This window comes from Antechinus flavipes, chromosome 1, assembly GCF_016432865.1.
Source record: "Antechinus flavipes isolate AdamAnt ecotype Samford, QLD, Australia chromosome 1, AdamAnt_v2, whole genome shotgun sequence".
Classification (NCBI taxonomy): domain Eukaryota; kingdom Metazoa; phylum Chordata; class Mammalia; order Dasyuromorphia; family Dasyuridae; genus Antechinus; species Antechinus flavipes.
The window spans coordinates 704,020,748-704,036,233 of record NC_067398.1 but is presented as its reverse complement, the minus strand read 5'-3'; the positions used below and the strand labels follow the sequence as shown (position 1 = coordinate 704,036,233).

Below are 15,486 nucleotides of genomic sequence, written 5' to 3'. Positions count from 1 at the left end.
AAGCCCTATTCTTACATCCAAGAAGCTTACAACCATTTGGTAAGAGCTACTCTGGAAAGACAAATTGGAACCCTTTTTCTCCCAGTATGATATAAAAATTAGAAAGTTTGAATTAATGCCTATCTTTTTTTTAGGCACTTTCAATAGTGTTTTATTTTTCCAAATACATGTAAAGATAGTTTTCAACATTCATTTTATGACTTTGCATTTCAGATTTTTCTGCCTCCCTCCCTTACAAGAGGCAACAAGTAATCTAATATAGGTTAAATATATACAATTCTTTTAAACATATTTCCTTATTTGTCATGTTGTGCAAGAAAATCAGACTAAAGGAACCAGCATGAGGAAAAATAAGATGGTATATGTGATCGAGTAAAGGCCCTCTTAAAAAGCAGAATGCTAACAATCATTAAACAACTAGGAAGAACAGTGGGTAAAGTACTAGTCCTAGAATCAGGAAGAGCTTAAATACAACTTCAGATACTTCCTTGCTGTATGACCCAAGATAAGTCACAACCTCTTATTTGCCTCAGTTTCCCTCTAAAGGCAGCTAAGTGATGCAGTGGGATGACATTGGGAAGAGTCAGGAATTCAAATGCAACCTAGATATTTAATAATCACATGGCCCTGTGCAAATCACTTAGCCTTGTTTTCCTCGTCCATAAAATGAACTGAAGAGGAAAACAGCAAAACACTCCAGTATCTTTGCTAAGAATGGGGTCATGGAGAGTTGGATTCGACTGAAAAATAACTGAACAACAAAAACCTCAATTTTAAAATGAGGCTAATAATGGCACCTACCTTCCAGGCTTGTTGGGAGGACCAAATGAGGTAATACTCATAAAATATTCACTATGCTTAGCATAGTGCCTATCACAAAATAGATTTGTTTGCTAATTGGCTATCCTCATGTTCTAACAAATCTTAATTATTATTATCAATAAAAGTGCAAAATGACCAATAGAGTCAGTTTCCATCTTTCTCTGAGAGGTTTTTCTTACTGGCTGAGGAAATGTGCTTTTTTTTTGGGGGGGGGAAGGCAGGGGGCGGGGAGATTTGTTGGAAATTAACTATTGTGACTAAACAAAATGTATTAATTTTTAAAATTGGAGGTAATAATTACCATCTAAGCATTTCAAAGAAGAAATTATCACTTAAAAAAAAAAAAACTAACACATATTTTCATCTAGGAAGTACTCTAAATAATTATTTTTTTAAATGCTCAGAAGTAGTCAAGTCCTGAATGGAACTGGGAAATTTTACTAGACCTAGTCATTGCCAGTTGGAAAGAAAGCCTAGAATTCAACAATTCAGTCCTTGTGTGCTCTTTACAAAACTGTCAGCTGGTCTTTAAGCGTTTACTTCAAGCAGAAATTTTTGATTCCGAAAGCTCATTTCAAGTCAGGTTTTTCACTTGGTGGTTCACTTTGAGATAATATGTAAAGTGCTTTGCAGACTTTAAAGCATTATATAAATGCACATTATGATGATGATTGCATTTTATTATACTTCTATCCCAGTGTCTTGCCTATGACAGATAATGAACACATGTTTATTAATTCTGCCATGCCTTTCAGAGACTTAGTTGAGCCCTGCATATTGACAGAGCAGAATGCTCCAGGACTTTGGATTTGTGATGACTGATTTGGGATTTCCTTCAAAGATTTTGCCTCTGGTTAAATGCTATCTGGATATTACCCACGGGCCACTGAAGAAGCCAGTGTATGATACATGTATGCATACAAACCCGTCCAAGGAGAGCTCTTTATTAGCAACCTTGATTATGTACACACATCAGAAAACCCAATAATCTCCAAGGCTTTAAAATGGCCTAGCAAAATATTAGCACCCGTTTGTATTGTGGCAGGATTGGCAAATGGTACTTGGGTCCCATTTCTCATTTTAGATTTCTAATTGCAAATATCCTACATTTATTTTGCTCATTGGGAAACATTTCTATGAATAGTAACTGTTCCTTGACAGTCAACGTTTAGAATCCTGAATGGCAGTGGTGGTGGTCTTTTGATTATTATTATTAATTATAATAACTAGCATTTATGTAACACTTTGGTTTTCAAAGTGCTTGCTACAAGTTATCTCATTTGATCTTTACAACAACCAGGTGACATACTTGCTGTAATTATCTTTTTAGAAATGAAGAAACTGAGGCAAGAGGAATTAAATGGCTCACTTAAGATCACACAAAGCAAAACAGGCTTCAAATTCAGACTTTTCCTGGACAAAATATATCATTCCTCTGATTTTTTTGCATCACGATAGCAGCCCTTTTGGGATATTAAAAAAAAAAAAAATGTGAATTTTACCAGTCTGGTTATATAAGAAAGTTCAGGTTATATTAAATGACTTGAAAACCATTTCCCTTTATAACAATTTTACGTGCCCTGTCATTTAGCACTTGCAATAACCAGATAGCTTACAAGTCCACCCATTGACTGATTCGCTATCTTTGCCCCCTCACTCAAAATGATGGCATAGTGTTTCTAAAGCAGATAAATCTAACCTAGTGATTACTTCCAGCTTTAAAATTCTGTACTTATGTACAATGGTGAAATAGAGAGCCACAATATTTCATCATTAGGACAAGTAGAAGAGCAATGAACATGTTAACACAAGTATTTGAGAGTTTTTTGCTATTACTTAAGTGGATGTCCTTGATTAATATTTTATTAGGGCAAATATTAAGTGCAGAGGAGGTAATTAGCATAAGTAGTTTAAATAACATGGGTGGGGTTTGGAAAGAGACATATCCCCAGATCCTTAAAGCACTGAGAAATCATCTCTTCCCCACCTTTGACGACAAATTTCAATCCGTGGGGGCAGCAGCTATATCCTGGCATGGGATGGTTTAGTGTGAAGGGCTCGATCGTGTTACAGAAGAAATCTTATCATGTGCAGTCAAAGTTCATTCTCTGCGTGTATTTATGGCTTGGCCTGTTTCCTGAAATGGCCAACAAAGTGGGGAGTGTTCCAGTGAAACAGACCACTGTCTGATATGAACTTGACTTTGAGAGTGCTAAATGTATTTCTCTGCAGGTTTCTGTCAGTGTCGAGATAGCCTTTCAACAGTAGCTCTGACGGGAACATTTTGTGCGTTCATCCCTTAAAATCTCTTGACCCCAACAAATGAAGAAGCATTTATTAAGCACCTACTATATTTGAGGCACTGTGGGACTATAAAGAAAGGCAAAAACAAAACAAAACTCAATCTGTGCTCCCAAAGAAAGACTACTCTAGAAAACCGAGACAAACCACTATGAACAAACAAAATAGATAAGGATAAACTGGAGAAAATCTTGAAGGAAAGACATTAAGACTAAGGAGGATAGGGATCCAGATTAGTTTGCCAATTGGCTATCCTCATGTTCTAATTAGTTTCTGTTAGGTCTGATTTGCATATGGGACAATGCTTGTAAACTGGAAGCCTGACTAAGAGCATCTTACCTCTGTGGTGACATATGTTCATCCTTTCTAAAGAAGGAATAGCTAACTGTCTTGATCTCTTTGTAACAAATAGGGGTAACCGTTCCTAGTTCACATTCTGGAAGTTTTTATTCCATAGAAATTTTTGGCAAAGTAAGTTGCTTCAGAAGCACTAATTTCAGATCAATGAATGAAGATATATTTTCTGCATGTGATTAGATGTCATGTCTTGATGATTCTACCTCTATGATGTCATTTGCATTTGTCCCCTTCTCTCCATTCCCCACGGCCATGAACCCTGTTCAGATCTTCACCACCCCTCCCGTGGACATTTACAGGAGTCTCCTTATTGGTGGCCTGCCTCAGTTCTCTCCTCTCTAATCCATTTTCTACTGAGCTGCCAAAATGATAACCATAAAGCCCAGATTTGATCATGTCATTCCACTGCTAAAGAAGTTTTGATAACTATTTTCTAAAGTAAAATGTCAAAAAAAAAAAAAAAAGAAAGAAAGAAAGAAAGAAAAGAAAAGAAAAGATTTATTAAGCTTTTACTGTGAGTCAGGAGCTATGCCTTGGGGGAAGACAACATGTAAATAATTAGGTCCATATAGGATATATAAATGGAAGGTCACCTCAGAAGAGTAGGTCGTAGCAGGTAAGGTTGGAGGTAAGGGGTGAGTACTAATGGGAAAGACCAGCAAAGGCTATCTTTTGGCTTTTAAAGCCCTTCTTTATTGGGTTCTAGTCTATCTTTGTAGAACATGGAAAGCTAGCCTTGGAGTCAAGAAGACCTGAGTTCAAATTCTGCCTCAGACACTCAGTAAATATTTACCACCTCATACTTACTATATGACCCTGTACAGTCACTTAAACTCTGTCTACCTCAGTTTCTTCAACTGTAAAATTAGGATAATAACATCTACATCCCAAAGTGGTTGTGAGAATCACATGAGACAATATCTGTCAAGTGCTTAGCACAGTTCCTGACATATAATAGATCTGACTTCATTGGATTGGAATCTGCACCAGTGAAAGAGATACTCATGTCCTTGAGATCTGGGATCCATTGAAATACGTCTTCCACAAAATCTATAGAAAATGTGTAAGGGTTACAACCTCCTTGTGGGACTTTATTGATAGGACCCACCTTTAGAAAGTAAAGGAAGATAGTATGATTTTTTTTTTTTACTGAGTTTGTGACTTGCCCAGGGTCACACAGCTAGGAAGTGTTAAGTAGCTGAGATCACATTTGAACTCAGGTCCTCTTGACTTCAGGGTTGGTGCTCTACCCCCTGTGCTACCTAGCTGCCCCAGAGAGTGTGATTTTAAAGAGTTGGAAAGGTCCCCTGTTCCCAAAACATCACTTCCTACTTCCTGAAATTCCATCAGAGATTGATTCCAATAATAATCAGCCTCTTTTAACAATGCAAATATGAGCAAAGCTCGGTACTCAGTTATCTGTAATTATTCAATTAATTTGTGTTTAAACAGATGGCTGAGCTTTTGATGCCTGGCCAGCACCACCAAGAAATGGGAGTTTAAGAAGTAGGGAGCAGATGAGAAAGTCAAGGCGACATCTGGGGAGCAGAAGGCCCTCCCAAAGCCAAACCTCACCTACTTGGCAGTTTTGTTTAGCACCAGCACTGTTTGCAGAGGTGTTGGGAAAGTCTTCACATTTCAGATATTTAATTGGATTTTAATTGAGGTGCAGTAGAAGGCCAAGTATATGAAAAGAAGCATAGAGATGGGGAATAGGGACTGGGCCTATGATTTCACTTAGTAATCAGAATTCCCAGGTGAAGAAACACCCTGTGCTAATCTAAGTCATTACCTTCTCTGCACTTTAGAATTGTAAAGAATGCTTGGAGTTGGGAGAAAGGAAATGACTTGCCAAGGATCAGACGGCCAGTATGTGTCAGAGGGCAAAATGGAAGGTAGCTCCCCTGACTTCTGTAACAGCTGCCCATCCACTGCTCCAAAACCTGCCCTTAAGAAATTAGTAATTATGAATCATTATCTAAAAATAGGATGGAAGGGAGGGAAGGGAAAGGAGGAGAGAAAAGGAATAAAGGAAGAAGGGAAGAAAGAAATGGAGGAAGGAAAAGGAGGAAAGAGAGGGAGAGAGGTTTTGTTACATGGCTATTATATCTAGGAAGGTGCTATTATCATCCCTATTTTCTACTTGAGGAAACTGAGGCACATAGAAATTAAAAGAGTGGCCTAGGGTCACATAATAAGTAGTTGGTGTTGGAAAATATGAATGACTTTTTTGGTGCTAACTATGTGTGAGGTTCTGCCATATGCCCCCATCATTATGGAAGAGAGAAAACTGATCAAGGTTCTGCTTGACAAATTTTTTGTCAAATTATGACAAAAGAAGACTGATATCCTTCACTCATTGTGGGTTAGACAGCAGCCCCCAGAGACTCTTTGCACTCTAGGAGAGAAACAGTCAAAAGAAAGTGTGTGGTGAGGAAGTTTGAGTTCCCTTTCCTTGCATCCTGCAACTGAAGAAAAACTCATTTACTAAGCCAGATACCTCTGGATGAAGGGGTAAGAATTTCTGTGGGCTTTTAAAAAGTGTCTGGAATTAAAATAACAAGTGGGGAAAGAAAGAATCCTGCAGGACAGGTTTATTAAGAAAAACAAAGGTGAAGCAGGAGAACAGCAAGTTAGAAATCATACTTTGCAATTAAAGCATGACGAAATAGAGTCTAGTGGTGCTGACAGAAGCCAAAGGAAGAAATTGATAGGAAAGGTAGCATTTGGAGGAAATATTTCTGGTTTTAGTTCTTGTTTGTTAGGTCACAAGCAATTTGCATCAAAGATTGGTCGGATTTTTAAATGCTATTTGTGTGTGTTAGGTGATAAGCAAAGACATCATAGACTCACACACCTATAAAATCATAATACTGAGCTTTTACTTGTTCCTCTGCATTGTTTAAGGAGTTTTCTCTTACCTTTGTTCATTATCTCCCTCTCTGTTCAATAATCAGAAGCTAAATAATCTTAGTTTAAAATATTTTGTTTTATATTTAAATGTTCGTGTGTATTACATAAGCATATAATATATTGATGTATTTAAATATTAGTATATGTTAAATAACATTACATATGTATTATAGTAATGTATTGGTGTACATTATATAAGTCTATTATTATAATATAAATATTGGTGTATATTACATAATATATATGTTATAAGTATATTTACATTAATATATTGAAATATTAGTATATGTTACATATTAGATAAGTATGTATTTCATTAATATATGGAAATATTAGTTTATATTATATGTTTTATAAGTATATATTAATATATTTAAATATTACCATGTTGTATTAAATAAGTATATTTATTTATAATACATAAACTTATATATAAGTATATATTTTAAAACTCTAGTTTAAAAAAAAAAACAGAACAGCATGCTAAAGCACCTTTATTTTCTGAACTTTTCATTCCTTCTCAAACTACCATTTAATTATCTACTCTGCTTTTATTTTCTTTACATTTATTCTACATGTACACATGTAGACATACATATATCAATAGATATGGCTCTTTGTTGCCTCTGTTAACATGGAGACACCTTGAATTCTTTAGTATCCCTGATGTGTCTAGCACACAGGTTGAATAAAATGTTGATTGATTGATTGGTTGTTGGGTTTCAGTTTTGTTTTCTTTTTCTAACTTTTCTTCTTTATTCTTCTCATTCTTCTTTTTTCAATTTTTTTTTTTTTTTTTGCTTTTAAACTATTTAGCTTTGATTACTCACCAGAAACTAATGTGGAGGGGGAGCAAGGTGATTTTCCCCACTCTGCAATATAAAATGAGACTTAAGGGGCTTGGATCTTTGAAAAGAGTTGGAGTTGTTTATCACTGATGGGCGTCTGGTAGATGGCAGTTGAAGTATAGATGAGATCAATTCCAAATTGTTGTTTTTATACCAAAGGAAACAGATGTTACCCGTTTTCATAATGTTTATGGCAATTTGCTACTCATGAACCCCATAAAGATAAATGAGTGCTGTCAAACCAAAGGATCTTTGGTCACTAAGATTAGTTCGTATCGACACCTCCCCTAACTTCTGCTACTTTCTTGCCCCATCCCTCCTTTATCCACTTCTTTTTTCTTTTTAAGATTATGGAGCGCACTAAAAGTTGAATAAGGCCTCGTATTCCGTTCTGGGCTAATGTTGTAATCTTCATGTGCTATGCTGTGTGGTATACTTCCTCTTTGTGACCCTGCTTCCTCTTTGCCCAACTACCAAATGGGGCCAGATAAGCCCATTATCATGACTATCTGGAGAGTACAGAGTAGACTTATGTCATGAAACTTTGTTCCTTTAGGGAATCCAAAACACTCCTTAGAAAATATAGGAAATGAAACTTTGTATTCTTTCCAGGGCCCTCCACAGTGCTTCTCATCCAGTAGGTACATAATAAATGTTTGCTGTTTGGGGGCAAAATAGATACTTATGAAATTTCTTTGTTTCATTTTACTTTCTTCCTTTGTAAAATCAGAGACTTCAAATGGATAGGCTCTAGTTAGCATCCCTTTCCAGCTCCAAAATGTTCGGATTTAACAATGGGAAGATATTTTGTCCCATTTTACATGAAGGTTTATTCTATTGGGGTTTTTGGTTTTGTTTTTACTTCTGCTGGTTATGAATAGGACAGCAGCCCTGAGTAGCTCTTTGCTCCCTAAAATGGGAACAATACAAAGAAAATGTGTTGATAAAGCAGCTTTATTTCACTTATATCCTCCAGTTGAGTGAAGGACTGGAGAAAGAACTCTAAAAGTAACAGATGCCTCAATGACAAGATGTTTTAAATAGCTAATAGTTTTTAAGAACCTATTCTGTAATAGGCACTTTGCTAAGCTCTTTACAAGTGGTCTCTCATTTGTCTTCAAAACAACCCTATGAGGTCAATGCTGTTAATGTCCCATTTTACAAAGGAGGAAACAGACCAAAGTTAAGTGACTTAGCCATTGCCACACAGCTACTAAGTGCCTGAGACTAAATTTGAAGTCAGGTTTTCCTGACTCCAGACCTGGTGTTCTATCCACAGTGACCCTGAGCTGCCTAGCTTTCTCTCATTGTTTCTAAGGTTAAGTTGAAGTGGTAAAATATTTTATTGACAAACCTAGGGGGTGTCATGTTCTGTCTCAAAGGAAGATAGTCTTCTTCATTGTGACTCTTCGATGTAACTTGTGCTCCATGTGCACTTCTTCACTCAAATTTTCAGGTCTGATATCCCAGAGAGTTTATTCTTAAGAATAAAGCTGTGTGACCAAAAAAGGGTGTCTTAAGCCAGGCATATTATCCTAGGGACTGGCTATAGAACTTCAGTGGTATGAAGGTCTTTGAAAAGGTAACGCTTCTGCCAAGGCAGGCTGGCAACTTTAAAGTCCTGGAGGTTCCTGGGGCATTTACCAAGAATCACAGAGTGTATGAGAGGTAGAACCTGAACTGGGGGCCAGCTGTCTATCCATTGTACCAAGATTACATGGCAAAGTATTGGCCATGAAATCTTAAATGATCTAGAACAAAAGTAGTTCTTATCCTTCTGGTGTGTCATAGAAATCATGACAAAGCCCTTGGGTCCTTTCTTGGGATCATATTTTTAAGTGCATATGGTAAAATGCTGGAGGAAGTTAAAGGAAACCTATTTTATTCAAATACAGTTATGAGAAAAGTGTTTGTTCTTTAAATCACAAGCCTCATCTAAAGAGCTCCTGGCCAAGAGGAAGGCCCCTAGTAAGTTCAATAGATCCCCTATGGAGGAGTTATGGAAAACTATAAATATGCGATAGAAATTTGTAGAAGCATTTCAGTTAGGGGAGAAGGAACAGGATGTATCTAAACACTTCTACTGTACAGAATAGATTGTATTTATATAGCACCTACTGTGTACAAGGCAATGGATTTTACAAGAGAGTACCTAGTTACATCTACTCTATGGATTGAATCCTATTTATATAGCACCTACTATGTGCAAAGCAATGGAGGTTACAAGGCTTTACAAGCGAGAACCTAGTCACATCTACTCCATGGAATGGATCAGATTTATATAGCACATGCGAGACAATGGAATTTACAAGACTACAAGAAAACCCCTAGTCACATATATTCTACAGAGATGATCATATTTATATAGTACCTACTATGCGCGGAGCAATGGAGTTTACAAGGCTCTACAGGGGAGTGCCTAGTCACATCTACTCCATGGAATGGATCATATTTATATATCACCTGTTATGTGCCAAGCACTGGGTTTAGTGTGTTAAAAATACTATCTCATTTGGTCCTCACAACTCTGGGAAGTAGGTTCCATTATTATCTTCATTTTACAGACAATAATTAATAATAATAGCGGCTTATATTGTACCTACTGTGTGCCAGGCACTGTGCTCAATTCTTTATGATTATTACCACATTTGAACCTCAAAACATCTATTAAACAATAATAACTCCCATTTATATTGTGATTTAAGACCTTCAAAGAACCCACCTATCAAAGAATAGCATAATTTTAAAATATCCCAACTATACTTTATCTAGTAGTTTTCAGTTGTGTTTTTCATCCAAGACTCTACAGATCAAATTAATTTGTCTCTAATGAAACAAAGGAGCTTTGATTTTTACTAAGTATTTCTGTAACTTCTTTTCTAGGAGAAAAGTACAACACTGACTAGCTAATGGCTTTCACTCTCAATACTTGGAGAACTACATAAAGATTTTTCTTTTCATTTTTTTTCTCTCCCCTCATCCACAAGAAATACCTCTAAATTAATGACTGAGATGGAGAGTACATAAAAGATGAAGCTTCTCCTTGATGCCCAATTTCCTTATTGCATCTGGGTCGCTACACCCATCCCATCATAGTTAAGGTCCAGGTGACAGGGTTCCTTCACTACTTGCATATTTTGATGAAGTTTCTTCTCAGTCCATTCTCTATCTGCTTGAAATATCATCCCAGGTTTACATGCTATGCATCCGAATTGGAGGGAAGAATATCTGTGCTCCTATCCCAACTTTGTTATTTCAAACTGAAGAGGTTTATTTTGAGCTCCTTTCCACTTGAAAAGGGTAGAGAGGATGACCTCCCAGACTTAGTCAGAATCCTGGAGTACAGCAGCATATTGTATCCTTAGATAGAAAACTCACTGTTTCAACCCCCTTAAGTATAGAAAGTGATTTGCAGAGTACACATCCCATGTACTGCTCGGGAATCTGGCAGATGCACAGACCCTAATCTTACTAAAATGTCTTCCTTACCCAGTTATGTTTAAGAGAAAAATAAATGCCAAAATAAATTTGACAGTGTGTTGGTTTTAAAGGTATTAGAATCAAAGCCTCTGCAAACTGGAATTAGCTTAGCCATCATGTCTTTCTTGCAGGAGAAAGTGTTATAATATGTCCTGGACTTCTCCATGTTGAGTTTGGGGCTAATCATTTCTTCTATTCCTGGAGCCAAATCACATTAGGACTGTTGAGGAAATGGAGGTCATTCACCATCAGAATTCGAAGATCACTTTCATGAAAGCTTTATTTTATTTATTTTCAATTTAGGGAACATAGCAAGCATTTCTATAACACAGGACAATAAAAAAGATCATTGTACATTTAACTGCAAATCTGCCATGTACATCTTGCTATTCCCTCCAAATATACAACAGAATTATAAATATAGTTATAAAAGTTATAAAAATAAATTTCCTTTTTGTTCTTCCCTCCTACTCTCCAACCTCATTCTCTCATCCCCATGTCCTAGAAATGGCTACCATTACACATAATGATAGCCATTTCTAGGATACAGGAATGAGGGGTGGGGGGCAGGGAGAGAAAAAGTCTGTGTGTCTGTCTCTGTGTTTACACACATATAGACACATACATACGTGTGTGTGTATATACATTTTTTTCTATAAATTTTTCTATGCATACTTCTATTTTGAGGTTCTTTCTGATACAAATAGCACTTTTCTTCATATGTCCTTTATTTTTAATTTGTCTTATAGTCAAAATGAATTGATCATTCAAGGTTATTCTTTTTTTATTTACAAGATATATGCATGGGTAATTTTTCAACATTGACAATTGCAAAACCTTCTGTTCCAACTTTTCCCCTCCTTCCCCCAGATGGCCGGTTGACCAATACATGTTAAATATGTTAAATATAAGTTAAATGCAAAATATGTATACATGTCCATACAGTTATTTTGCTGTAAAAAGAATCGGACTTTGAAATAGTGTAAACTTAGCCTGTGAAGGAAATCAAAAATGCAGGTGGACATAAATAGAAGCATTGGGAATTCTATGTAGTGGTTCATAGTCATCTCGCAGAGCTCTTTCCCTGGATGTAGCTGGTTCAATTCATCACTACTGTATTGGAACTGATTTGGTTTATCTCATTGCTGAAAATGGCCACGTCCATCAGAATTGATCATTATAGTATTGTTGTTGAAGTATATAATGATCTCCTGGTCCTGCTCATTTCACTCAGCATCAGTTCCTGTAAGTCTCTCCAGGCCTTTCTGAAATTATCCTGCTGGTCATTTCTTACAGAACAATAATATTCATATGCCACAATTTATTCAGCCATTCTCCAACTGATGGGCATCCACTCAGTTTCCAGTTTCTAGCCACTACAAACAGGGCTGCCACAAACATTCTTGCACCTACAGGTCCCTTTCCCTTCTTTAAAATCTCTTTGGGATATAAGCCCAGTAGTGTTGCTGCTACATCAAAGGGTATGCACAGTTTGATAACTTTTTGAGCATAGTTCCAAATCGCTCTCCAGAATGGCTGGATGTATTCACGATTCCACCAACAATGTATTATTGTCCCTGTTTTCCCACATCTCCTCCAACATTCCGCATTATATTTCCCTGTCATTCTAGCCAATCTGACAGGTGTGTAGTGGTATCTCAGAGTTGTCTTAATTTGCATTTCTCTGATTAATAATGACTTGAAGCATCTTTTCATATGGCTAGAAATAGTTTCAATTTCTTCATCTGAGAATTGTCTATTCATATCTCCAAGTTATTCTTAAAACAATATTGCTATTACTGTATACAGTGTTCTCTTGATTCTGCTCACTTCATCTTCCATCTTCCATCATTTCATGCAAGTTTTTCTGTGCTTTTCTAAGATCAATAAACTCATCATTTCCTATAGTATAGTATAATGACCGGACTAGCTCTCTGGGGGACCTCGGGATCAGCCTGAGTCCTTTGTCTTAGTGGAGGAGTAAAGAAGACAGGACAGCCACCACGAGGCTGGTCAGAGATCGAGTCTGGAGTCTGGCATCTTCTCTTGTGTCTGTATCTGAGACTCCCTTAAATACCTCAGTACGATTACATCACTACAGCACACTGAGCACAAGCAACCATTACATCACCAGAGAACCATTATCTCACACTGAGTAGGTGCTTTAAGCACCTATTCTAACCTATAAGCACCATGCTGACCTAGATTCAAGTATACCTTTTCAGAGTGCCGACCCTCTATAGTATAGTAGTATTCCATCTCAACCATATACCACAACGTATTCAGCCATTCTTCAGCTAATTAAATTAAATTAAAGCCTTTGTTTTAGAAGGGTTCATTTTTCAGAAAATAGCCTGCAGATACCAGAGAACTTATACACCTAAATTCTGCCAGTTTGACATGTATATGTATGTGTTTAATCACAGGGAAGATAAAATTAAATTTTATTTTTTTAATAATAGCTTTTTATTTTCAAAATGTATGCAAAGATTGTTTCCAACATTCGCCCTTGCAAAGCCTTGTGTTCCAAATTTTTCTCCCTCTCTTCCTCCGTTTAGGCAGCAAGTAATCCAATATATGGTAAATATATGTACAAATTAAATTTTAAAATGCTAGCAATTTTACATTTTGTTTAGATCTGAAAACCATCATGAATTTTCTTACCTAAAAAACAAACAAACAAACAAAAAAATCCAAAACCCTACCAGCCAACTTATAATTTTACTTAGAACCTACTTTCTTATACTAGTGGAGAACACACCCAATCTCATTTTCTGCTTAGGATAGATGAGATGGATTCTCTAGCTGCTATATATCTGTCATATTGAAAGAAGACACTATAGAGTGGTTTCACTATTGGAAGAATTAATATAGGAAGAGAAAGGAATATGCATTTACATAGTACCCACTATGAAAGAGGCACTCTGCTAAGTGATTATTATTTTATTTGATCCTTAGAACAACACTGCCAGGTAGATGTTCTTGTTATCCTCCTTTTATAATCAAAAAAACTGAGGTGTGTGAGACCAGATTTGAACTTGGGTCATTCTTACTCCAGGCCTAGGCCTTTATCCATTGTACTGCCAACTACCTCTAAGGGAAAATGGACCAAACATTAATATTAAGTGCCTGCCATGTGCCAGGCACTGTGCTAAGTGTGTTACAAATATTTTGTCATTTTTAGAATACCATTTTACAAGTTAATATAGTTTGGAGAGACAGATATTGGATAAAGGACTAAAGTTTTTAAATTTGAAATTAGACCTTTATGCTTAAAGGCAAATTGATGGGGAAAAGGACTGAACATAGTATCTGATAATATAAGTTCAAATTTTGCCTCAGACACTTAAGTTTTAAAATCATTTAGCTTCTCTTTTTGCCACAGCTTCCTCCACTATAAAATCTGGATAATGATAGCACCCACATCTCAGGGTGTTAGTGAGGATCAAATGAGATGTCTGACACATAGTAGGTGCTTAATATTTTTTTCCCTTCCTTTCATTACAGATGTATTTATGTATACTGAGACTTTATTGTCCAAAGAAAACCTACTTTATAAGTCCAGATGGGAAGGCCGTTTTTCCCCCATAGAGTAAAATAATGAACCTTATTTAGAGAACATCTTGTCTTATGAAGATCAGTTGAAGGAACAAGGGATATTCAACAGGGATAAGAAAAGACATGGTGGTAGTTGGGTGTGGGGGGACGAGCCATGATGGCTATCTTCATGTATTTGAAGGGCTGCCCTGAAAAGGATAAAATTTGTTCCCCTCAACCCTAAAATGCAGAAAAAGAAGCCCAGGCAGGGGTTGCGAAGAGCCATATTTCGGCTTGCTCTCGGAAGTAATGTCCTGACTGTGATAAATGTCCCAAGCTTCAGAACTCCCTCACCATAGCAAGAGCTGCTTGACAGCGTAGACGACTCCTGTCCACTGGAGGTTTTCAAGCAAAGGCAGTTGGCCCCTGGTTGGTTATTCTTATTCAGGCATAGGCTGGACTTGATTGTCCCTGAGGCCCCATCCAGCCTGAAAACCCTGCAGTTCTGTGAAAATGGGGCCTAGTCTAATGAAGGAGCTTGTTCAAAAAACCAAGCAACAAGAGCTGAGAAAGGATACTAGTCTTGGCCTTTAATGAGGAAGATAAACAAGAAAGTCTTCAAATGCCAATAAACCTGAGACCGCTTTGTGCAAATTACATTTTAGGACCTTTTTTTTTTTTTTTTTAAACAAGTTTTCCTTGGCTCAAAAGGAATTTGAGATTGAGAACAGGTCTCCAAGGAGCTGTTGAATGAAATTCACTCTTTGTCTAGCAAGGATAGGCTTTCTGGCAAAGGTTCTGAGCTGTTTGGATACTGGGCTAATTATGCAGCATAAGGATGTTTTGAACATTGCTTTCAGAGATTACAATTTCTTAACTCATTCTTAAATCTTGAAACGAGAGGTACTGACTGATATCTTTAGACTTTGGCTTAAAGAGCTGGGCTGTCAACAAAATCCAGGATTATGTAGACTGTTGAGTGATCAAGGCCTTGATGAATTTGGATTTAGTTTAGTCTTTCAAGTTATGATTGTGTATTTATAGTATATGTGATGTAGTACAAATACATAGAAATATATGTATCTGTTATAATATATACAATATATGGATAAATACATGTTATAGATAATTACATGTATAAATATGTGTGTGCACTTTATAATATATATTCTATATGATAATTGTCATATACTCTGTCATAAATATGTGTGTCTTATAATATATACAG

At 36.6% G+C, this 15,486-nt stretch overlaps 1 protein-coding gene across 6 annotated transcripts in view; it reads left to right on the top strand.

Annotated features, from left to right (window-relative positions):
- Positions 1–15,486, top strand: part of TAOK3 (TAO kinase 3) — a 234,201-nt gene that overhangs the window by 34,055 nt on the left and 184,660 nt on the right. The window lies entirely within an intron of this gene.